Source organism: Alligator sinensis, unplaced genomic scaffold (genome assembly GCF_000455745.1).
Source record: "Alligator sinensis unplaced genomic scaffold, ASM45574v1 scaffold933_1, whole genome shotgun sequence".
NCBI classification, from domain to species: domain Eukaryota; kingdom Metazoa; phylum Chordata; order Crocodylia; family Alligatoridae; genus Alligator; species Alligator sinensis.
Window position 1 is genome coordinate 771,238 of NW_005842542.1, and position 26,917 is coordinate 798,154.

Sequence of the window (26,917 nt, forward strand, 5' to 3'; positions counted from 1 at the left end):
GCTTTTTCTCTGATGATAACGTAAATGAACCCAAACCTGTTAGTTTTCTTCTCATTTCCTTGCAGTAACCAACTAAGAAGTGCTTCCTTGTCCCTCGCTATGATATATGCTAGGCTTTCACCAGGTTCTCAGATTTTCATGCAAAGAGTACTTCAGAAAAATGAAATGAAAAACAGTCATTCAGCCCAGATTATACTGAGATGCTTTACCTTCCAATGTCATTTGCATTCATTTATCTTTTTCTTTGGTGCAAAGCTGCTATGAGTCCAGCTTGATTCACCCTCAATAGACATATTGCGTGCTTTACGGTATCACCCAGAAGTAATCACCTATGCACAGGGTATTTAAAACAAAAATCTAGAAACCTTTGTTTAAAATATTGACTTCAGTTTTTATATAGTATGTGGTATGAATAATTTGTTTGCACTTGGATGGTAGCATGTCCCTGCTGTTGTCATGGTCATTGTGCCATATCAGTTTTACAGAGTCTGTATCATTCATTCTTTGTCAAGTATTTCTAAACTGGGGAGAGAAAGGAGTCAGAGTAATTCTTATGCCATAAAGAGGTATGGTAATACTACTGAAAAAAACCTAACATCTATGTTAGTAATTTCCTCGTTCTGTTATTTTTTAAAAAACAACCTAAGCCTTGCTTTCCTTTTGGATGACTTTATAAAATAAAAAAGTGTTATTCCTCAGGCTAACCGCCTTCCCCCAGAATTAACAATTCAATACATGAATACACTGGCCTAAATCTACTTTCCTTGTTCATCTGAAAGTACCACTGATGTCAACAGGAAAAATTCCCCGTTAGATTGAAGCAAATTTAAATTTAGAATTGATGTCATTCATAATGAAAAGATTGTGGAAAGGTTAGTGATGTTTATACAATCTATAACCTGAGCATTCTAAAAGTGTTATCAGAAAAGCAGGAAATCTTCCCAGAATACTAGGATCTGAAATTCACTCCCTACAGAATCATGTGGTAACTTCCTTCATGCTCTTGGATTTGACATTTTGAAATGTGAGCTCTGTGTTTTTGTGATGTAGACATGCTTAACATATCCATTACTAGGGCTGATACCTTTTTTGCGAGACACAATGTGTGTGTATGCTTGTGCAAGAGAGATAATATAACTTTCTGTTTCATATTATGTATATTCATATAGACAGTACTGAGATAATTGTCTTCCTTGTATGGCAGTCTAAAGCTAATGCAAATTTAGCAATCATCTCTTAAAGTTAGAGGCAGTGTTCATAGAGAAACTGTTATTTAAAATCAGTCTGCCTGGCTATCATTCAAAATTACCTATGAGTGACTTATAAAAAATGTGTATATTGAGCTAGGCAGGAAATGCTTATTGTATTTAGATAAGTGATACTGCAGTATTATCTTGCTTTGCTGAACCTAGGGCACGTGTTTATTTGGCCTACAGTAAAGTAAAATGAGTCACCTTTACCAACCCTTGAAAAATTCCTGGAGTAGAGAGGCTTCCAGCTGCTTTGTATAACAAGGTTAGTAAGTTAGTACAGTTTTGGCATAAAAATTGTATAAAGCACTTGCAAAGAGCTAAATATCTCTTGAGCAATATTTTGTAGTTGTGATCTTGAAGCCATTGTGATAAATGTTGTTAATAAATACTGTACACATTCAACAAATGCAGGCCTTATAAAGTTTCTTGATAATAACATTAAATATATGCACCAGATAGCACATACCTGAAACTGGAATGATGGTTAATACATCAATATACACAAAATTACACAGTTGTGATGCTCTTTAAAAAAACAAAACAAAGCAGTGCACCATATTTTCAGTAAAAAGAAAAAAGAAAAAGTTAATGTATAGCAAACGTGAATTTTGTGTATTGACTACATTTTGAAAAGAGCCATTTTAGGTTATTTGCTTTTATATTTTTCATCTCATGAAAAGTAGTTTTATCTGGATCAGCTTGGGATTTTGGTTTTGTACTAAATTGTTCTCTTCATAGAAAAATTACAACCAAAAACAATTACAGGAGAATGAATCAGTGTGAGAATAGCATGGACTTCTTTTTTTTTTTTTAAGTTTAGACTATTTCTAGCCATCTAATCTCATCAGAACATATTGGGGGTGGGGTACTGTATGTTTATGTTTCAGTGACATGTACCACCTTTTGTAAGATAACATGAACATTTTGCATCAGCTAGTATGCAGAAGATTTCTCTGACTCTGAGAGGTTTTATTTTCATTAAGTTTTTCAATGCAAAAAAATTTCAGTATTTTTGCATTAGCTTAGCTGGTTTATCTTAAGTATACTCAGTAGACTTGTCTCAGTTTTTCTCAAGCTATTGTTCTTTTTTACACCACGTTTGCACACTACAGTGCACCTAGGGAATTTCAGCAGTCGGAATATACATGAAAAGAGACCCGCTCTACTTTCATAAGGTCCCTGGATGAATTGGACGAAACCTCAAGGCCCCGTGGTGGAGCCAGAGCTGCATTCATATTCCTTGCCATCACCACACATATGATAGCATGAAGCCCAGACCAATCGAAAACTTGACAGTAAGCCTTTTGATTTTGCGGGGAAGCCTTCATCAAGCTGAGAGAGGGAAGGGAATATAGCCCAAACTGGACTTCATACTGTGGCAAGTTTGAAATCCCAGCCCAACCACAGAGCTGGCTGATTGGAATAGTTGGAAACTGTGTCCAGGAATTCGGCTGCAAGAACTTGGCTTTCAGTAACTCCTTCTTTTTTAAACAAAAATTACTACATGGACCACTTAAAGAGCCTCATGTAATCTGTCAGAACTATAAATATGCACATTCGAATAAAATATAGATATAGTGTTTTTTAATGTAAAGCACTTGGCATTATGCATGTCTAATCCACATCCATATTACCTTTATTTTTAAGCTGTCTCGTAGAGCACTCTTGGATAAGGCTGTTGTACTTCACTTTTACTTTCAGTGCTATTCTAATGGTTCACTTATTCTAAGCAAGAAGCAAAAAAGAATCAAAACAAATCCTCCTTAATGCTGTACATAATAATAGTAGCTCCCATTATGGAAATTGTTACAAGACCTGAGCATGAATTAAAGACATTATAAAACTGATAGCAACCTATTAACGCAGAGATTTTAATGCTGTTTAAATATCAGCGATCAGATTCACTAATTGTGTTCCATTTGGTTATGCCAATAGTTAATTCACCCTCTTATTTGTTTTATTCTTCCTTATATTTATCCAGTTCGTGTGGCTAAACACACAGGCGTGTGTGCGCCAATCTCTGCAATACATTGCCATAGTGATGCCTTTGGGGCTGCAGATGAATGACAGAGAATTTCCCTGGGCAGAGTGGGTAAAAGGGGCCAGCGTTTCAGTTTCCCCCTTAGATCATTTGATTTCAAAATACCAAATTAATTTTAATTTTAGTACCCAGGTAAAACTATATTTTATCTTGTGTTGCTTAAAATATGACCCGGGTACCTCCTCCTTCAGCCCCAAGTCAGGCAAAATTCTTGTTGACTTCCATGGCAGTTTTCTCTAATTAAAAGATAAGTAGGGAATATAGAATAGGATTCTAAATACTAGCAGCAAGTTTTTTAAAACAAAGCTGACAAACTGATAGACATGTGCTGTGTGTCAGAAGGTCATTCTTGTATCATGATTTCCTGATTGAGATGGGAGTCTTTTTTCCATGTTGTGGTGTTCTACTTCCCACTCCAGTGCCTCTTCATCAGTAGTACCTTTTATAGCCTACAATTCCTTATGGATAAAATGCAATACAAAACATTCACAAGTATTATGCCTACTGTCATTTAAGTGGGATTGCTGCCAACTTGAATATCTTGTATAAAGGAAAGAATGGCTCATTGCAATCATCCTTCTGGTGGATGGGACATATACCTACAAATTTTAGAGGTACAGATTGGGTGGACTCCTGGAAAAGATTATTGAAAATCTGAGGTAGAAATCTTGTAGAATATTTTTCTTTTTTTTATCTTGAATGTTCTCTCCCTCAACCCCTTGCCACAAACACACATGCACCTTATACATACATTCACAGTGCAATGCCTGGCTGAAAAATGACAATAGCATTTTTAAAATAGCACTTCAGGCATGTATGTGCATGTACATGTGTGCATGCATGCGCGCGTGCGCGCACACACACACACACTTTTGTTGGTTTTCAGCAGCATTTTGGTGGGTAAGCCAGCAGAGGGTGCTCTCAGGATAATGATGAAAGTATCCTGCCCCATCTTGTTCATGGCTGGTCAGATTCCATTGGCTTGTTTTCTAAATCTAAATGAAGGCTTCTTTGTTCTTTTACAAAAAACCCCACAAACTGCCCAGACTGTTTATAACAAATCATATGTTTTAGCAAATAAACCCTGTGGTGCTGTTTTAAAATGAAGGCGGGGTCATCCCAAATCCTCACAGTGTTGTAAAAGTGAGCAGCTTGCAAAATTTAAAGCACAGTAGGGTTGAAACTAATTTCTAATACTCCAGAATATTGGAGAGGGTTCAAAAGTCTTTATAGTATGCAGAACCAGATTCCAACACTCCGCATTTTTGGATGCTTATAATCTAGAGCCAGACTGAGCAGCTTGAATGCATCTCTAGATGGAAGGTGTGTGTATTTGTACAATATGTGGCTGCACACCCTTTATGCAGTATGGCAGTATAGTAGTCAAGTCATTCAAATCAGTTAAATGGCTACACAGTTTAAGCATCTCAGGCTTAATATATATCCAAATATAGGAATGTGTTGGAAGTCCGCAAACATGAAAGCTCTCAGCGAACCTTTGTTAGAGCTTTGGATCAGATGCTAGAAGGTGCAGAGCACCTGCATCTCCTGTTGAAACTGGTGAGAGCTGGGTGAGGTCAGCAGCTCCCATGAAGTGTTCCCTTAAGTTCTCTATTTCCCAGTGTCATGGGATAGTTAGCAGCAATGTTAGAAACTCTGCTCTTTGTTCTTATTCCAGTAGACAGAATAAGGACAGGTAAGTTCTGGGTAGCAGAAGTATCCGACACTATCAGTAGTTTATAATAATAAAAAAGAGATACACTTTGTGATTAAGTAATGCACAGCTGGATAGATTAATCACATTATACATTAAGTAATGCTTAAGACTCGTAAACCAGCAATAGGTGCTGAATTTAAAATGTGAAGCCTTATATGAAATACTATGAACTGAATATAAGTGATTCCATGCTATATAGTATGTTGATATGGTGATGCCAACTAATGGGAAGGAAGAATTAGATCTTGTTATTTTACAGAAATCTAATAAATATTTCATTTGTACCCATGTTCTTTTTGCATTGAATTTCAGGTTAAATCTACCACACCCTCAGTCAAGCAAAAGTTTCAGTTAATTAATTTTTAAAACAGGTGATACTATTTGTTTAGAACACTGTGTATCCTGACATGATTGGCAGACGATCTTCTTCCTAATGGCTTTCCCCCCCCTTTTTTTCTTTTTCTTATGTGTGTGTGTGTGCGCGCGTGCGCGCACGTGCAGCATTTAAAGATTTAAGGCAGTATTTGTCAGGAATCTTGCCCTGTTGAAAATAACAAAATATAGTGCCATTTTTGTTTGCTTTCACTAAGGCACAGAACTGGAGAATCAGCGCTGTACATAAGCTGTCTGACCCTGCAGTTTCTCTTACCAGGGGCTCATTTGTATGCAGAGGGGATTAGCCAGAATTTACTGTAGCTTCGCCCTGGGGAGCTGTGAACTCCCTAGGAATATGCTCTGACGAAAGCGTGCAGTTGGTAAGATTAGAACAAACCCTTCTGCTACAGAAAGTGCCTTGGTCACTCACTAGGCCTCCAACATTGAAATCATTTTCATTTATAACCTTTTTGATCATTCAACCTCAAAGCAGCCTTGGCTTTTATGACAGCTTGCACCAAAATTGCCCAATTATTTGGGGGGGAGGGAGAATCTGAAAACAGTCAGATGTGAGAGACAGGGCACTTGATCTGTGCTCATGGCTTTTTCTTCCCTTCTCCTACCAATATTTTTACAGCTGTTGACATATATTGAGTTACATGTGGCTGTGCCATATCCCCATGGTATAGTTTCAAAGATCTGTTCACCATAAAGTGTGCTGTTCTCAAGTAAATGACTCTGACTTCAAGAAAGCACAGTAGTTTAAATGTTACTATAAATACAGGAGCTAAGACATTTTAATTATAATTTTTGAGTTATACAGTGGTCTGTAAGTACACTAGGCATTTACAAAAGAATCTGTGTGTACTCAGGTTACTGTGCTCTCTTGTGGATAAGGCAGTAACTGCAAGCAGCTAATTCTGCTGATCCTCTTCCTTTATTTATGTATGTTTGTACTGTGTTTATTGACAATGAACGTCTTAGGTTTGAGACTTCAACTGCAAGAGCCAAAGGAGGAATAAAACAGACGATTCAGCAAAAAAGGTCTTTCGTTCACAAAATCATATTGTAAAGTCTCAGAAATATTACTTGTATGTAGGAAGTTTTAATGGCTTGATTGTCTTTTAATGCACCTCTAGCCCATATCAGATAACTAGGACAGGTTGAAATAGCAATATTAAGAGAAGTGTCAGGTTTTTGAAAAACCCCAAGGCTCACCCCAGAATGATTGTATTGACTTCACTGAAGCCAAATCTAATTTACTGTGGTGAAAGGGAAAAGAAAACTGGCCACAAATGAGGGCAGTCTTCCTGTGACTAGCAATAGTGGGGAAGAAAAGAATAGGGTAGTCAGGTGCTCTAGAGACTTCTTTAACACTGGCTTGTGTTTTTAGCTGTTTGTTGGTGGCAGTTGTCAAGGCTCTTTCAGTTGCCAACAGGAAACACCCAGGAAAAAACTTCTTAGTATTGTGTAGTAAAGGCCAATCCTGATTATCAGGACAAAGATTTCCAGCAGAGAAAATACGGACAGAAAAAAAAAGTGATACCATTTTACAGTTCTACAAGTTTACTGCAAATCATGGTGAGGTGAACCAATGGAATTGCTTTTTCTGTCTGCTCCTGTACTGGTTGTAAGGGGAGCTAAACCACTGTAACTTTAAACTTCAGTCAGATGTAAAGTTATAGCACCCATAGGGCCATATTGAGGCTCATTAGAGCCAAGAAAAAAGCTTCCACTCACTTCAGTGGGCCCTTGATTACTGATAACATATTTTAGAACACATAGTATACTGATCTGCATAAATTAATAAATAACATACATAATAAATAGCATGCAAGCAGTAAATTACATGTAGTGTTTGCCCTTAAAGACTTCTGGCATTCGTGGAGGAATTCCCCACGATATAGGGCGTACTTCTGAAAACAGGAGTCTTTCAGAGCTGTAGATCATTATGTGCGTCACTGTAGACCGTGTTCTTCTTTAACCATTACATGAAGCATCATGGGGCTAGAGGAGCACAGTATCATTCCGTTTACAAGTGTTTTGCAAGCTTCAAGGGTAATAACTGACTACCTGAATCCACCAGATTGGCTATCTTCTCTATGGTCTTAATCCATTCAAAATCAGAATAGATAAACTTTCTTAAGCCAGGAAGGTGTTGAGAAAATATTGACAAACTCTTGTCTTTTACGAGAGATTGGCTGGGTGAGAACAAGATGCACATTTTTTACTGTGACATTAACTTTTTATAAACCAATCTTTTCTGTTGTGAAAATTATGTACAATAATTATGTTTGAAAAGTATTTCTTTCTCCCTCTAACCTCATGCTTTTTCTTAAGAGAACTAGGGGCTTTGTCTCCAACATCTTTCAGATAATTACTGTATCCGTTTCAGATTGGCTCTTTTTTGAGTGAAAGTGCACACAGTTGATGTGAATGATGACAGGATACATAGGGAGTTTCAGACTGATTTATTTGTCCCTATCATAAAATTTCAGACGGGCAAAGGTCTGGATGTTTGTGTTTGCTTTATTTGCTGTGATGGCTTCCGTTATCTGTGCCAGTTAAAATAGTCATCTTCTTGAGTGGCTAATTAGATGAACATTTTAATGAGACACTAATATATACTAGGCCATATGCAAATAAATGTTCCATTAATTCATTTTATGGATGTATTTGGATATAAAAGTCAAACACAACAGTAAAATAAGTCCCAGCACTTGGATGTCTATTACCTTGCAACCGGATGTTTGACTTTGAATTCTTCAAAAGGTGGCGCTTCAATTCTTAGTATTCATTACTCCATCCTTCAGGGATCCCAAGGATGCTTCTTTTTCCCGCTACTGGCTTTCCCGGTTTTTAGCTTCTTTTTCTACCTCCTTCAGTAGAACCTAGTTGCTTCAGTGGAATGAGTCCTGCCCACTCAGAGACCTGGATAACACATAAATAATGCAGCTAGAATATTTACTTGCTCCAGGCTCAACCAGTCAGGCTAGGGACAGAAATTACACATTAATCAGTATAAGTGATTGGAAACCGGTTCAAATCTGTAACACAACAGGAGTGCAGTGCACATAAACAGCTTTTAAAATGGCCAAAACTAGTTTAAGATAAATCTGGATGGATGTTGTATCAGACTCAACTGATCCAGATTCAAGTTCACTCACAGTTCCCCAGCATCTCAGGATGCTTTGCAGGGTGAGTGGGCTAGCCTTGCCCCAAGCTATCTGCTCCAGCCAACCAGGGAGGTGTGTTCTAACACCCCCCCGGCTTGTGGCCTGGGCCACTGTAGGCATGTGGCTGCATTTCCAAAATCAAAAGTGAATGTCTATTTATTTGCTCAAGTGTGTGGCAATATACCTAATAATTCAGGGTCTGCCATGTAGAAGCATAATGTGTTGTTAGTGGGTTAACCTAGTTTCTGCCCATTTCACTGGTGCTGGAGGGTCTACCTCAGCATTCTTCAGTGAAAATGGAAGGAGGTTTCACATAGGCATCCTTCTTCATCTTTTAAATGACTTGTACTTGTCCTTCTTGGTTAAAATAAAACTTAAAATGTGTCTTCTAAGATGCAGACTGACATGTTTCCTTTATAAATTCTTGTGGATTACTATTGATTTTTGACTGTGGTTTTCGAAATCCTTCCTCTAGGACTCTTGAGATTTCCCTGCTGCAATAATAATGTATTGTCATTTTTAATATCTCAAATCGTTGACACAATATTCATATTAAACCACAAAAAACTACATTAGAGTAACACTAAAGGTCTGACTGGAACCCACTAATGCAAGGAAAATCACAGTCAAGGCTGAAAATCAGGGTTGACACCATGGAAACTCATCCCATTGTGCTTAGGCATTGCAGTACATTTATGATTGTAAGATCACTTACTCTTTAGAGATCAATTCCTAGGTACAGCAGAGGTTAGTTATGAATGGGTTGTTAGTTGTTAGATTTACTACTGTAACTTAAAATTTTCTCCTTTTGTGGGAGAAAAAGCACTACTGAAAGTTATTTTAACATAATTTTATCCTTTTAATTTCCACTGTCCCTCTTCCTTTCACTCTCTGTCACACGCATACATACTGTAATACGGTATTAGTATTAAAAAAAAAAAAGAAACCCTATATTTTGCATTTCAGCTCTGTTTAGAAAATAATACTGCACCAATTAGGCTCAGGTCAATAATCAGCAAAATAATATACAGCCAAGTTTTGTTTTAGTCGCACACAAACACAAATACTTTTTCAAGAATCCAGCTATATCTTTGGGCATTTATAAGTTTTTCTGTTTAAAACTATGCCTTATTGATCTACATGGTGTAAATAGGTTGTCATAGGAGGACTGCTATCATTAAAGTTATGTTAAGGCTCTAGTTTTAAGTCTGTGTTTTTATATATTCACAAGCTTCTGAATCATGCTCTCTGGGAGATGAAGTTTCTCAGCCTTGGTGTCATCCTACATGTGATTTCTCCCTGGCTAAGTTTGAGCATACCTCCATCCTTTGTCTGTTTTTTAGTTGCACAATAGCAAAACTCCATGGAGTCATTGGTAAAGAGGAGGGAGATTTGCCTTATACCGGGAAGACACTGGAAGGGACATGTGCACTGATGAAGTCTTCCAAAGCACAGTGGTTGCTGGTTCACTCCAGCTTGTGTATGATTCTCTGTTGGTCCAACCCACATACACACCAGCAGGGGAGCAGACTAACCTGACAAAAATAAATCAGATAGATGAAATGTGCAGTCTTTGAGTTACATCACTGTACTTTTGAAATGCCCATATTGGCAGGCTTTGAAAATGTGTATTAAAGCAATCATCCCTTTTCATTTATTCTTCTCAATCATGTTTTAATGTTCACATGAAAGCACAATGAAAACGGCCTTTCTAATTCATTAAAGTAATGTTAAAGGATTTCTTTATAACTCACAAGTATTCATTTTGTCATTTAAATATATTTAGGAGCTTTAAAAATGCATACTGATGATCTTCACCTTGTTTGGGTTCCTTTTAGCTGTCAAGGCATAACTGTCTCTTGAAACACGGGGTTTATAGACCAAAACATAAACACAAGTGCATATTCACAATTGTACACCTTTTGTGTAATGTGAATCAATAATTTTCAAATATTGACTTCTGTTGAGGTGAATATCAAGATTTATTGACTTTAAGTAAATATTTACCAAGGTTTCCTCAGTCTTTATCTGCCTCCATGGGTCAAACTGAGCCCTTGTGTAAGTAAGCAAGATTCCACTGAAGTCTGTAGAATAGTTCTGTGTGCAGGAAGTATCCTGCTAAATCTTGGTATTCAACAGTGTTTTAAGTGACTATATGTAAATACTGTATGTTCCAAACATTCAGAATATCTTGTCAGAAATTATGACAAGTCTCAACTTTATCACTCTGATTTTTAAGTCGCAGCAAAATTTCAATTAAAGTATTATTATAAAGGGCAGATGAAGTTACAGGTTCAGCAAAAATTATTATTATTTCCCTCTGGAAAGATAGTAGCTTTCACTGAGCTCTCTGCAGGCACTTGAGTTGGATAACTTAATAGAAAAGGTACATAATAGAAAATTACTGACTCATCACCAAACTTTTGGGTGTTTACCCCATTATGAATCACAAATTATTCTCATTTATGCAATAATCCTAAATGGGCAATAAAAATAGCATGGAAAGATGATAGTCAGAGAAGTCACATCTCAGAATATCTTATCTGGATGACTTTATTTGTTTTGAAAAGACCAAGAAGAGCTAATTAAAGTAATACACAAATGAGCTGCAGAACTCTTTAAAAAGAGAGAATCATTAGTGAGAGATTTAGAAACCTAACCCCACACAAGCTTTTGTGTCATTTTGCATTTACAAAGTGAGGACGGTATTGCAATGAATAATGGTTACAGAAATGTGACTCACTGGCTTTATTCATAGCTTTTTGTTCAAGAACGTATAACAGTAATACTCAGTTAATAGCCATTAGAATGTAAGAATGCCATTTACTGGGTCAGACCATAGGTCCGTCTTGCCCTGCATTTTGTCCCTCATCCAGTCACGTCTTCTGGAAGGGTTTCATTGAGTAGTGTCCACTGGCTCCTTGTCTCATTCAAAGGCCACTGGACACTTTTTTATACTTTGCTTGGTATCCCCCCTCAGTGCATTCATTTTGAATCTGTAGCCTCCACTCCCATCCCTGTTATGTTTTTAGCTGTCCCAAGAAATTAGTTGTTGCTTTCCCAATGGCCTTCCCTTTTAAGGGAGGCTTATAGTTTCTCTCAGTGGGCATTGCTCCATGATTCCTCTAAAGCAGTGAATAGGCTTGTGATACGCAGTGGCTCAGTGGATGCTAAAAAGGAAAGTGAACCTGAGCTTTTTTCCCCACTGTTCCTCTCTCCCTTGCAGCTTCAAGCCTGTAGTTTTCAAGAAATTTTTGCATCAACAGTGTTCTGCAGCTGGTCATATTGCCCCTATTATGGAGGTTTAAAAGGGATCTGAAAAATGGGAGCCTTTCTAAGTCTTATAAATGCCATTACAATGAAGACAGGGTAGATTTGCAGCTTATAGACCAGTAGTGCCCAGTCCATGGGCTGGATGAGCAGTTCTTGGTTTGTGGGCTGGATGAGTGGTGCCAGGTCTATCCATAGGTCAGGTCCGGTCTGTGTGCCTGATCTGGTGTGTGGTGTTGGCACAGATGGGGCCCAGGCCAGCTGCCTGGGGCCCAGCTGGGGCCCCATGCAGTCTCAGGTGGCTAAGCCCAATACAGCTGTGTGGAAGTGTCTCACCAGGGCCCAATTCAGCCCCCTGGGGCCCAATCCTGATTGGCTACCTCAGGCCCCAGCTCCCTGTGACTGCATCAGGTCCTGACCAAGCTGTTTAGACATGGCTGGATCAGGCCAATCCAGCTGCTCAGGAATGGGACCCCATCCGCCTGTGCGGGGTCAGCCTAATTGGGGCCAATCCAGCTGGATAAGGCTTGGAAATTCAGTGGTGGAGGAGGGGTGTCAATGTTAATTACTACCATTCCCCTAGCACCAAATTTCCAGTCATGGGGTGCCCTGTGGGCTGGATTCCCCAGCTCCACTGGTCATATCTGGCTCACAGACTGAGGGTTGAGCATCCCTGTTATAGATTTAACTAAATCAGAGATATGTATAACATAAGCTGCTGTGAGCCCAAGTGCACTTCATTAAGTTATTAAAATGCCAGCTCTTAAATTGTCACAAACAGCAGAATGTTGAAAGTGAAGAAACAAACAAAATAACTGGATTATTTCTTTTTGATGAGGCAGATGTAAATTTTAATTTAAAGGTGATCAGTACATAATCCCAAGGGCTGATTGATATATCAAGAAGCCATCAGCTACCTAGTTAACCAGTGTCAAAGCCACAGCTTCCTGGGAATTGTTCCAGTGGGTTTGCACTGCTGGCCGTCCTTCAGGGAGAGAGACATTGATTAGCTCTAGCTGGGTGCTCATGTCTTTCAGATCCCATTACATTTAATAGGAATTGAGGGGCTTGTCATATTATACAATCAGGCCTCACTAAACCAAATATTGATGTAAAGGCAGATACGGTGTTTGATTTTTTGAGCTTCTACAACTTCCCATGCAGGACAGAATGGTATGTGGCACAGTATTTAGGAACCAGCCTTGCCTAGATTACCGAACTGTAGCCATGTACAGGAGCATACTCTTTTAGTCAATACAGCTTTAGTAGTGGGATGAATGTCAAAGGGAATATTTTGTGACAGTTCCTTGTGACCCAGATTTCATAGAAGTCTTGTATAAAATAATCTTTGAGTGAACACTACTCACATTGTGTCCTAAGAACCACCTCAGCCCCATGAATCCAAAGCCAGGACTAAAGCTGCTGTTCATTGGAACATCTGTGACTTTCCATCTGAGAATTTTTGTCTTGTTTGATAGTTCAGTCTTTGTGCCCTGCAGATCCATTTTGAATCGTCTGAAGCAGGAATAAATCTATTACAATAACTACTACTTTTTTTTTTAATAATACAAGATAGGTCTGTGAAGAGGTGCTAAAAAGTAAAAATGAAAGGCTGAAGTTGTAAGAAAAACCTGTTCACTGGACAAACCTGCAATGCAGTAAATAATAACCCCAGAGGTGAAAGACAGTCTGTTCTAGAAAAAAAAGGCAATGGAAAAGACTTTTTTTGTGGGTCTAGGGGAGAAAAAGTCCTTTATTCTTTAGTAACTTTTCTGATTTTAAATATGAGCTTGTCTGGTCATAAGGAGCAAGGTCATTCCTACAGCTCTGGGCCTAGGCTTTGTGCCTGCATTGGCGGTAGCTTCTCTCTTCTCTCTCCTTTTCCTCCCTCCCTCTATCTCTCCTTTCTTTTTCTCCTGAGGTGCAGATGGCCACATTTGCAGGTTAACTGGAACAGCTGGAGGCGCATTATTAGCTTCCTGCTGCTAACTCATATTTGCTTAGATTTTTTTTTTTAACAGCAACATAATTTACAACTAGTAGGCCAGTGACAAAGCTGGCATGTTCTAAATCCGCATCAGATTTATGTAATGCTGTTGCTTATCAGTGAATGAAGTCATAATTATTGCTTTGTACCATTAAATAGCATAAATATATAAACTGTTATACAAATTGCAGCGAATGTTTCCTCTAGGGAGCTCTAGACAAAATTTTAATGCAGTGCATTTGTCTGTCGTGGCAGTTTCTATGGTATATAATAATGTTGATAAATTTTACTGTAGCAAGTGACATTTTATAACATTAATCCTGGTGGTAAAAATCTGATGAATACTACAGCTGTACTGGTGGGTGCAAAAAGAATGAGTGCTTTTGACACCAGCTGAATCGATTGTAATGCTATTTTTAAGGTTCCAAACATGAACACTGTATATAGATAACAGATCCTTAGCTGGAACTGAAGATGACTCAGGGAGACATTAGAGAGTTAGACACTAGGGAGCTTTCCTTGATGATGGTAATAATTAATTTTTAAAAATCTTTATTGATTAATATATTCTTTGTTTTGAAATGCCAAAGAAATCCAAAAGGCACAATAATGCACTTAAAATCCTCTCCAGTTATTTAAACTCTGTGCATGTGAGTCTGTGGTAAAGACCCTGTAATAATTAGAGATGCAACACCTGGGCTCAAATATTGTTTCAGATGTCTAACATGCAGATGCATGGCCTGCTAGAGCTATTGCCGTCAATACTGACTGCTGCTGAAAATCCCTGCTGTCAGAAGGCAGCAGCCACACTGGTGTGTTACCAGTGACTGTGCAAGCATAATGTATATTTGAAATAAAGCACCACGTCACTTTAAATGTAAAAATAAATGTGAATTCCAAGACTTACAAGGTAATATTATTCCAATGACACCAGCTTTTTTATTTGACCCGTTGTGTAGTGAGGAGAAATCAGTATTGCTAATTAGGTTTGTGTTCTAAGTTTGGAGTGGCTTTAAAAATTGCCTTTACATTACTAATATTTCTGAAGACTTGGGTCCAGAGGCTGCAAACTGCATAGGGAGTGCTCCTCACTCTAGCAAAGGCAAACACAGGCCTAAATGTTTGCAGTACAGGGGACTTCTTCTCTTGGACTTAATCTTGCTGAAATTGTGCTGAAACCAGCGCATGCAGGGTTAGACCAGCTTTGGCAAAATGCTGCCTGTCTGATTGCATACTTCACCCACACATGCCCTGTTTGTAAGGAGAGGAGTGGCACTGAAGAATTAATACTGTAACACATTCTGCATGTGTTTTGCCAGCTGTGCAGTCCTTTTGGTGTTTTTTTTTATTTTTTTTTAATTCCTGGAAGTAAACATAATATGCAACACACTTTGTCCAAAAGTAGTGGGCCTGATCCTGCAGCCCTTTGGCAGACAAAAGTCAATTTCTGTTGATGGGTGTTTTGTCTGTCACGGCAAATGGCTAAATCCTCCTGGCCGCTATGGGTGGAGAAGATGAAAACCTGACAGGTAACAAGTCAAGGGGCATAAAGAAAAGAGACCTTCATGGCATCGTATGGAATGCCACCTGCAACAAAAGGGGGGGGGCAGGGGGGGGCAGACTTTGAATGTGGTTACGGCGAAAGAGTGAAGTGCACACATCATCCCCGAAGCCAATGGAAAACCTGCTGAAAACCTAAAAACACAGCCTAAGGTTTTAGACTTGTACATGTTCCCTTTCATGAATATTGTGGGGTACATTTAGCAAGGACTGTACTGATGCTGGGACCAGGGTGCTAGACGGACACCCAGATCCCTGGTTTCCATGAAGGTGTGTGGAACCCTCTCGTCATTCTGTGATGGGAGACCTGCACAGTTTCCTGTCTCTTGTGCAAGATTTTCTATGCAAGGTCTGTTTAATGGCTGTTAATTGTGGCCAATATACTTCCTATAGCCGAAGGGGAAAAAACATGTTTTATTTTTCTTGTCCAAAAGTTCTAAATTCCTGGCAAAGAAATGGCATTACTGCTGCTCAATTGCCTGTGTATTAATTATCCATGTGACTCCACTATTCAATAAAAATGCTAAGATGCTTCAGATGTGTCTCAGTCTTCAACAGGATAGCTGCCAAACTCAGGTAAATCCATTCCATCCGCATCGTATGCAGTGTCGGAAATAATTTAATGCATGAAACTGTAAAATATCCATTAAGGCAGCAATTTCTGGTACAAATAAACTTGGCAGAAATATTTTGTATACAAGTTTGATGAAATAGATATTTTTCCTTCTTTGCAAACTGAATTAAAACTGCAGTGGATAATGCAGTCTGTCCCTGTCCCATTACAAAGCAAAATAAGTTACAATAAGAGCATTTTATGTCTGCTAAAGTATCAATGTATCATCTCTTATATCGGTGGTTCTCATCCTTTTTAGATAAGAGACTTGGTTAAACTCAGTGCACCCCTCAGAAAATGCCATCTCAGAATTTTTGCTCATTTTTTGGTTGTGGAAAAATAACAGAGCAGTTTTTCTGTTGCGAAGAACTCGGAAATATGGCAATAGATAGAATGTTTTTAATACCTGTATTCCAATTTGGAATATGGTGTTCCTTCCACAGAAAACTGAAGCTGATTTTAAACTGCATTTAAAAGTGAAAAAGTAATGACAAATAATCTGCTTCAGTAAATAGACACAATTATTGCATATCTGGTTAGAAATTCTAATTATTCAGTAGTAAACTATGAAAGCAAATGACTGAGGAGAGTCATTCTCAACCAGGGTGTTGCTGGAGCTCCAAGTGGCCAAATTTGCCTCTGCCTTAGTCCCCCATTAAAGGCCAAATAATTTTCCTTTCTACCCTTTTATGCCAGAAGTTGATGGAATTTGTTCAAGAGTCTGTCTGTCTTTCTCTTTAATAGGGTGAAGTGGTAACACTTGGGGCAGTTTGACAAATTATTTCCCTCCAGGGAGTGAGTCCTCTCTTTTTTATATAGCATGAGGAGCAAAAGTCTAAAATCAGAAATCCAATTCTGTCTCCATATGTTCGGAACCCTCCAAATTGATTCAGAGGTTCGGATATAGACACAGCTTTAAATGTTTTTCCTACATACCTCTAGGTAGCAGGCGGATCATGAGTGCTGTGATGCTGGGGTGCATGGAGCATCCCACAGGAGTTTGGCGGGCTCCACAGTGCGCTCGGCAGCAGACCCAGAAGTAGACCAGAAATACTTCCAGTTCACTTCTGGGTCTGCCAGGGAGCATGCTGGGGGGTCACCCCACACCCCCGTGGCTCGGTGACTGGTTCCTCCTGAGTCTGGGGGTACTTTCAGTCCACTTCTGGGTTCACTGCCAAGCACGTGGAGGGCCCCCCGCATTCCTGTGGGATGCTCCATGCTCCCCAGCATCTCAGCAATCACAAGCCACGCCTGCTACCTCAAGGTATGTAGAAAAAACTTTTAAAGCTGTGTCTGTCTGAATTGCTGATTCTCCAAATCAGCATTGAATCTTCAGTTTCAGATTCGACTGAATTGAATCAAGGACAGTGATCTGAATCAACTAATCGAATCACTGTCCCTAATTTGGGACAAATCTGAATCCAAATCGAATAGGGCCCGCTTCACAGACCCCTAATTAGCAGCACAGCCTTTAGGTTGGGAAAGCCCAGCCTCTTGCCTCAGCCCTGGGGCTCTGCTATTCCCACCTGCTGATCTTAGCTGGGCTATCTTTAGCCTCCACACTCCCCTCCCCACAAACCCACCAGCCCCCCTGATCCTGCCAGCCTGCTCCCCTGGTGATCTTGCCTGCCCCAGTTACTTACAGGAGCACCCACTGCTTCCAGGAGCAGCAAAGCAACTTCACATGCCACCCCCCATCTACATTCAGGTGGTTTAAAGCAAGTCACCTGAACATAGACTAGGTGTGGCAAACAAATGTACGTATCCTAAGACAGTGAGAAAATTTTACCCAGAATCTACTTGCCAGCTCTGATCATGAGGGTTCCATTTCATTGGCAAATATTAGCCTCAGTTCAAGAACTACTACAACATTTTGCTGGTTGCTGTTGGCAGTACCAGCTCTCTCCTTACCTTAAAGTGGGATATGGGATTATGATGATTTATATTCTGTTTTGCTTTTTTGCTGTTTTGGTGTCTCACTCTTTATGTACTTATACCTCAATATAGCAAGTTATTTTTTAGCAACTCTAAATAGATCATCTGAAATCATAATAAAGTATTGTGTAATGCTCCACATCATGTTTTAAGCGTACATTAAGTAAAATATATTTTCTAATAGCTCAATATTCTTTCTATCTGGTAAGTAAGGGCATAAAACTGAGTATCCCCTTCATTCCAATAACTACAACAGCAGTTAGTTACATTGAAAAAAATGCGGCATTATTCTGCCAACTTTTGTTTCCCTCTATTTGTGTTGCTTGCTGGTTATGAATATGGTATATAGACCTTGCAAAAGTGCTTATAGATTGCAGCCATCATGCTGCACTTTGGTAGCATAGGATGGTTACTGCCAGGAGTAAAATGTCTAACTGGTTTCCTGTGCTCGCAACTAGAGTGTTATTGTTTTGAGTCTGTGTATAACTAATAGTATTTGGAAGGTGTGGGTGTTACATTGTCCACTGAAGCATGACCATGTTGCATTAAAACATCATAGTATTTTTAAAGAGACAAAGAGGGCCTTTCATCTCTGGCTGATTATTGGTCTGCTGCACAGACCAATCTGAAGGGTATTTCAGTAGTAATAGCGGCCTATTCAGGAGTATATTGACACCTAACTTGCATCTTTGAAAACCAACTGGAGCAGCTGATATATTTTACAGTGCACACAGTTGAACTGAGGTAACGTTCAGTACCTGTGCATGCTCATAAATGTATTGCAGTGTCTATTATGTGCATTTTTATTGTGCCTTTTTTACATTTATTTAGAGGACAGTTCATGTTTTCTCCTATTCCTCTTAAGACTGAACACTCAGACTAGAGCTTCATCATTATGTAAATTAGCACAATTGGATTTGCTCCCATAGACACCTCTCCAGGCAACATAAAGGCAGGAGGCAACTGAGGTAGTTGGAGTGAGCTCCAGATCAGGGCAGCCATTCTACAGTGGGTCAGGGGTGGCTGGGTTGGGGGGAGATGTGATTCAAAATTGTGGTCTTCTGGAAAATTAAACATTTAACCATAAGACCACAGATTATATGGCTGGGATTCACATAATGAATGAGAGGTTTGCAGTATTGTTGTAGAAGATAAAACAAGAGGAAAACATTTTTGAATTTACTCTTTGTGTATTGAAGCCTTTTATGATTCATCAGTAAGTAAATATAAGCTAAGGGAGTGATTTGTTTCTAACAAGCTTATAAAATACTGGAGTCATTTGTGAGTTTATTGGAGTGCTGATTATAAACATTCCCTCATGCACACTCCTTTATGTCAAATTAACATTCAAAATACAAATATTGCATCTTTGAATATTTCTGTAATCTCTTCCCAAGTATTTGAGTTCTGCACAATGAGAGACTATTGACAGCATGTCATGAAAAATTGCTCATCGCTCAGCAACTGTTTTGAGCACATTTTTCATTTATGCTGCATTTGTTTTGCACATGCTGCTTGTCTGAACCATTCCACACTCAAGCTTTTCATTTATTGATACTACATATAATTGTTGCTCAGCTGACTGCAGCCATTCAACTCTTCTGTGTGCCATCCTGCTTGGCTTTCCCCACTACATATGTAACTATTGTGTAAGGCTTAACTTTTGAATGGAATAGGTATTCCTTCTTACACCTTAGTTGTTTCAGAGTCTGTATGGCTTAATGTTGGAATTGAAGACTTGGAAAGCAGTGCTTCTGGGTGCTATCTTGGTTCTGCCATTGACTTGATAAATGACCTTGAGAGAGTCATTTCACCCCTCCCCGGCTGAGTTTTAACAGGTACCATGATATGTTATCTGGTTGTCCTTATATTTATGTTTTATAGTTTTATTTTAACTCCCATGTTACAAAGAGCATCCTCATGTTATAGGCAATTCATATACTGATTTTTTTTTTTTTTAACTGAAGGAAAGAACTTGCACGGATGAGTCCCTTTCTACTTGGAGTCTAGACATTTTTTTAATCGAAGCTATGTGGATACAACCTTGGTTGGCACTGCATAGAATATTAGTCCTATTTCTGGTAAACTTGTATGGCTTCATTACATATATTTTTATATAAGTTATGAGAGTGCATGCAGATACAGAAAGTCCCAGACAACTATACAGTGCCAAGATGCTGGGATCTGGAGTATGTTTAAGCAATGTAAGCTGTTTCAGTGTTAGGCAGCTCTTGGGCAATTTGGTTGTACATTAACTCCCTTTTCCATGCCAAGAAGAGGGCCTTGTTCAAAACCCTCATTTCAGAAAGCTTTAATTGAACAAAAAGGAAGACTTTCCTCAATATCCTTTCATAGATTTTCTGCTGAAGCTAGTATGTATACTCTGGAACGTGCCTCTTTGCCATACCTGTTTTATATGATTTCTTTTATGGATTGAAAGGCTGGTGGCATGTGGAAAGACAAGATTGGCAGTGTTTTGTTTTAGAAAACATAAGTAAGACAGACCAAGCTGTCTACCTTGTTCAGTGACAATATATCTGCCAAGAGCCATGTTCCTGACTGGACTACTCGTATAACAAAAAAAGGGATTTGTTTACAAAAGCAAAAGTCAAGGTACTTGGTTAAGTCTAGGATCCTGGAGGCAGGTTTCTGCCTGTGTTGCCAACATGCTTAAGTTCAAAGCTGCTGTGCAGGATGCACACACACACACACACACACACACACACACACATGCGTACGTACAACATACAGAGAGTTCACAGAACAAGTGTTTCATCACTGACTTTTTTAGATCCTTGAGCTGGACAAAAGCAGTATCAGATAACAGAAGAAGATTATAAGTGGGACACTGAATGTGCAGAATGTAGAACAAATCTAAAAGCACTGTTTTTAAAGTGGAATAAGGTCTGTTAAGGTCTGTTTTCTGGCTTCTGAGAGAAAATGTTTTAGTCCATGCTATCCAAAATATTTATATGGCATCTGGATTTAAGATGGCATGGGTTATGGTGTTGTTTCTTCTTTTTAAGAGTGATGTTACTGAAGTTACGTTACTCTCTTCCAGATTTGTGGAAATTTAGTCAAGCAAATTCCATCGGGGTTAGTAGGAGATACTCTGCATATTGATTTGTGAATATCCCTTAGTATGGCAATGTAGGAGCGCATGTAAAACAGAGAAGCCTATGATATTTTTTAGGCACATATGCTAGGTCCTATTTGAGGAATGTAATTATATCTTTTGCTCCTTAGAACTCTTGACTTACGATGCATTTATTTTTTCCATCTGCTTAGACATACTTGCAAGTGCTATCTGTGTGAACATTTAAGGTCCAATACAGTCATAGTTCTCTATCTAGTGTTGCTGGCTGGATATTTTTTACAAGATGTTTTCAGTGAAGTGAAAAATGTTCCATTTTCAGTTAGCCAAATATATGTAAAATGTACTTATACTTTGTTTAGTGCCCTTTGTCACCAGCTTGTTCTGTTGCTATGTTTAATTGTATGTACCTCTAATAATATTTTCTTTACAAAGAGCTCCATAAAGAAATTAATAACATTTTTAATAATACAGTAATTTTATTGAGTGTGAATCATTAGTGGGTAATTCACACCTCCCCCAAAAGTAAGGAACTACCAGTAGGTCTCTTGGTCCATCTTTGGTCTGGTAATAAAGTGATATGCAGCACACTATACTTACAGCTAATCTACACTTAGAAGTTTTTACTGTGTTTGGCTGTGATTGTTACCAAAATAGCTGTAAAGTTTAAAGTCTTAATGTGGCTCAGTTAGAAGGTGACTTATACAGTTATATTTATTCCACTTCCTGTACAGGAAGTTGTTCCCCTTTTTCTGTGAAGCACCTTCATTCTGTTGTAATTGTACCTGCACTAAGGGTTGTACGGTTCTAACTACAGGATAGATGCAATTGTGCAACTTTCTCATTCAGACCATCCCTTTGCAAAAGTGCTGTAGTATAAAACCAAAGTATGGGATTTGTAATTTAAGTTAGTTCTATGGCAGAGACAGTCCTCACTGTCAACCCAATGCAGTAGTCTTGTGCTTTTGTTTGGCTGTGTGTAAGGGTTTATTTTCTTTTCAGTGTTTTGTGTTTTCCTCAAATGTGTCTTAATAGATGCAGCATGATAATCTGCGTATTATCCAGTGTAGATGACAACTAGCTTGGAGCCTGTCTGTCTTGTTAATTATATACTGTTAGAGACCATTAATCTGATGATTATTTACATGATAGATGGTTATCTATCTATCGTGTGAGTGTGTACTTGGGAAAATTTTAATCTGAAGATCAGTGACACACTTCAGTGAGAGTTTTGTTATTTAAAAAAAAAAATCTGTCTGTGTACTATCCTCTGTAGACACCGCTGATTTGTAACCAGTACCTAATCTTTTAAGAGGAGCTTGGTGTTGCAAGTGGCTTGGCACCATAGTTTTACATCTTTGTAGTCCTCGATATGGTCACAAGCAAAGCTAAACTGGTTGTCTTATCCTCATATCACCTGGAAGTGGCAATTGAGGGTGGGGAGAAGGCTGCTTGTCTCAACTGAGAACAGGTACAATTTCAAATTTTGGTTTTAATAACTTTTTAGAAGTCTTGAGGGAGCAGCCCAGAATTATCTGAGTTCTCTACCAGAATACTACAGATGTCACAAGACACCGGGAAAATGGAGCTAGAAATTTGCTAAGGCAGAAAGGGGCATTGGGTTTCTCAGTGTCTGTGATACTGAGGCTGTGAATGTTCTGAGCTTGTAAACTGGAGATGATGGACAAATCTACACAAGTGCTTTAATGCAAAGTAACCAATTATACTGTGCATTAAAGTGGAGTTAAAAAATGTGCTAATACCCTAATGCACAGTAGAATAAGCTATTGCGCATTAAACATCACCTATAAGCATGCACTTGTGCTGCTATGCATTAGTATAGCTTGATGTGCATTTATTTAGTACCATAAAGTGCCTGTACATGAGCGTGGAGGCTGCTTTGATGCACTGGAATTCCAGTGTGTTGGAACAGACTCGATTAATCCAATCTGAAGACTTGCCACGCTCCAGCAGCCTCCTGCATCTCATGTATCGACGTCCTCACACTTAGAAATGGTGATGGCGGCTCTTGAACTAAAGCTCGTTGAACAAGCGCCCCCCACTGCCATTTTTAAGTAAGGGGCACTGATACATGAGATACTGCAGCACTTTAATTAGAGCGGCTGTCAAAGCACAGCCTCCCCCACCCCTAGAGCACATGTAAAAGTGCTTTCATATTGGAGGTACTAAATTTCATGTGCATTAGTAAAAGCACATGAATGCACATGTAGACACGCCTAATATGGATTTGTCCTCTAAATTGTGTTTAGAGGCCTGCATATTTTAAAAGGCATTTGGCACAGTACAGTGGAATGCATTTTATTCTTGATAATTTAATGATGTTCTAATTTTTACTTTAATTTCTCAAGATTAGTGGGTACCATCTAGGTATATTGTTTGTCCATGTCATAGAATAAGATTTCTTGCAGTCAGCAATACCCAGGATAGAAATAGCAGTGGGTAGGTGGGAGTTGCAATGATAGATTTAGCACTGTGTAGAGACTGGAAATGGAATGATGGTACTGAGTTGGTATTTGGATGGATTAACTGGTAGAATAATTTGGTAGATAACAGTTCCTGTACTCCAACAAGAGAATAATTGAGGGGTATACAGTTCAAATGAACCCTTTTGAGCTTTCAGATTTGGTTTTCCTTGTATGATGAAAACTTATCTGATGAAAAGAGGCTTGGAAGGTACACCTTATGTAACTGATTGCAACCTTCATTTTTTAAAGAGGTATAGCTGCCACTGAAAAGTATTGGTTCTTAAGCAATATGCAGAAAGTCCAGTATTCCATTCAACAGGAAATCTCATGCAATTTACACGTTATCATTCTGAGCCCCTCTGGGACTCTGCTTCCTTTAATGGTCATTTTAATACTGCAGTGTACTGACATGCATTATATACAGTGAACTTACATGCTACCCGATGAATAATTTGGAACCTAATTCTGTAAATTTTGAGCTTGAGGGTCCCCTGAGATGACTGAAAGAGTTTAAAGCCTGTTGTGTGCTTGGGCTAATTTAGTCTGAAGAACAATACCCCTTTTCAAGCCACAGATGCTTGTAATGAGTACAACAAAAGTAATGTTAGGAAGTTTGTTGCCAGAGACCTACAAAATGTATGCCCTTAACTGCAGGGAAATCCCAGAGGAAATTCTGAGGCTTTCATTTTCTAGTATCTTCAGTGCTTTCCACATCAACTTCAGCAGGGCTCCAGTTGCAGGAAGGTGAGCATATTCATGTTCATTTTTGTCAAGCCATTGTATTAGGTTGTACCCCAAAATATGGAAGAGAATAAATAGGATATAATTTATTTTAATCAATAAGCTTGGTCTAGATCCAAATAAAAGAAGGAAAGGCAGATTTATTTTGTAGGGATTCCTTGTGCACTATCTAGAAATATCAAAGTCCCTGTGTTATCATTTTTCATTAAAGTGATGTTTCTAACCACTGTGGACAGCTCTCATATCCCTTGAAAACTTATAATAGTAAAATTGTCATAAGAATGAAACAGGAATACAAGATTTTATTAACCAATCCTCAGCTCATAAAAGATATCAGTGTTGTGCCAGTCTGAATCATATAAATATATTTCAGAACAGAATCATATTTCAGCTGAGGGATGAAAGCACAAAAGAATATGAGTAGCAAATACCAACCTAAAATATTAAACATAGTAAGTGGGGTGTAGGTGTATGTGTATCTTCATAGCCAAATCAGTGGGCTTGCCAAGGTTTGGAGTGAGGGAAGGATTTGGCAAGATGTCAGTATAGCGAAAGACAGAGATGTGTATGGTTGTATTTTTTACAGTAAAGCAGCCTAGGATTCTGCATACGTTTAGCAAATGATGTGGAAACATTAAGGGCCATTTAATACAGCAGAGTTATCAAAGGGAGATATTGGCTTTACCTGGATAAATAAGTATAAATAGTTTTCTTTCTGATATGTGACCAGATTATTTTCCAGTTGATTTCCAGCTATGGCCCCCAGTGGCCCACAGATCAAAAAAAGATAAGGGTCAGTTACAAGGTTGAGCTCATTCTGTGTTGCTATAGTAACTGACCTCAAGCAAGTCTCAGAGGACTACACCCAGTTCCCCAGGTGATATTTCCACTGTCCACGCCATCAATCCCAAGCCTTTCAAAACCCAGACTACTTAATTGTCAGGGTACTGTTTTGAAGAGTGTCTTTGTCCCACTGGTGCCAAGTTAGGGCTAGCAGAGCTCATTTGTGTCTTCCAAACACACTAGGGAGAAAAGGCTTGGGTCCCTTCTCTCCACAAAGATATTGGAAAGCATTCTCTGGGGACTTAAAGAAGGGCGCAACTATATCCTCCCGGATTAATTATGAAAATATAAAAGAGAAATATTGCCCAAATGTTTTGTACTGTAGGAAGGTTTCTTAAGTAACCGATGGTAGTGCAGTAACGTCATCCTGCATACCTGACATGGTGGTAACAATCCAATTTGAACATTTGTTGATCCGCCATTTCCTGGCAGTGACCCTACTTTGCTTGTACTCCAAAAGGCTTCTCTCCTCCGAGCTTGGTTTTATGTTCTCCTTTGTACTATTTAATGAGAAATCAATAGTAAAACAGTTCCATCCATCTATAGTGAAATTATAGTTTCCCTACGCTGCCTCTACATTTGTTGTTTGTACTGGCATTTTCATGTTATCCGGCCGATCTCATTTGCCCACTTTCCCAGTCTGTTTATAGTCACCTACAAATAATATGGAGAGAGCTCCTTGAATGTTTTACTGGTTTAAATTTCCCAATTTAAATACTTATTTAGGTGGAAATGAATTGCATAAATAGAATAACTTCTTCCACGTTTTATTTTATTTCCATGTGCTCATTCTGATATTTATTTATATACTATAATTAGTGTTCCTTATATAGCCCATGTAATTTTCCCAGATTTATGATATAATGGACAAGATACAATTCTCTGTGATACTGGTATATTAATTCTGTTACACTGAATTTCAGTATATCAAAGTTTATTAGAAGTGTAGTTAACTTAGGAATGTATACGCTTCACTGTACCAAGGATATTCATCTTTTATTACCTAAATTTGCTGCAATAAAATAGTAGTACAGTATACTATTCTTTGGGAACTACAGTGTAGGATTTACATGTCGCTGTCAAAAATGAGTGTCAGATCGTCTTAAATGTTTTCACGACTCAATTTGGGACTATTGTATTGTCTTCCATAAAGAAGAATTTTGTTTGGAAAGAGAAGTTTTAACTAACCATAAAGATGATGCCTTTTTATTGTTCATATCTCTTATTTATTATTGGTTTGATAACATGTCAGTGCATGACAGTGTTAATGCACTGTTTTATATTGCCATTAATATAGTTATAATTAGAAATGCAACTGATACAGTACGTGGGTTTAATACAGCATTATTAATTATACTGCATCCTCGCCAGGAGGCTGCTATTGTCGGTTCTCTTAGAGGCTTAGAGACTCATTGTAATATGTATTAAATGCACATTGCTGCAACAGAAATAGCTTTATGGAGAAGTATATTCCCACTATAAAATGGGCAGAATGATAGTGTAAGTGCTATTAAGTGTCCTATCAACATATTTAGAACCATCATGTAAATGCATTTGAACTTAAGAACAATGAGCTGTGTGCTTCACCACTGCAGTTCAACTGGGTCGGTGCAACCCACTAAGCCTCACTAACAGGCAGTAAATTATGTACCTAAAAATTTATACAAATGCCTGCCTTTGACATCAGTGGGCACCACCCAGGTTTCACCTTCAGGATTCAGATAATCAGCTCTCATTCCTACTGGCTTCCCTCAAGACCAGTATGGAAATAAGTATGTGTCTGCCAGGGATCAAATGCTTTTGGAGACAAAAGTAGGTACTGAGAA

The 26,917-nt window shown here is 38.6% G+C and overlaps 1 protein-coding gene and 1 long non-coding RNA gene across 7 annotated transcripts in view; one reads left to right on the plus strand and one right to left on the minus strand.

Annotated features, from left to right (window-relative positions):
• ZNF423 (zinc finger protein 423) overlaps positions 1-26,917 on the plus strand; it is a 275,029-nt gene that overhangs the window by 211,328 nt on the left and 36,784 nt on the right. The window lies entirely within an intron of this gene.
• LOC112551654 overlaps positions 7,874-26,917 on the minus strand; it is a 66,011-nt gene continuing 46,967 nt past the window's right edge. Inside the window, exon 3 of the long non-coding RNA XR_003095950.1 lies at positions 7,874-8,317. This is a non-coding gene — a long non-coding RNA (uncharacterized LOC112551654). The remainder of the gene's footprint in view (positions 8,318-26,917) is intronic.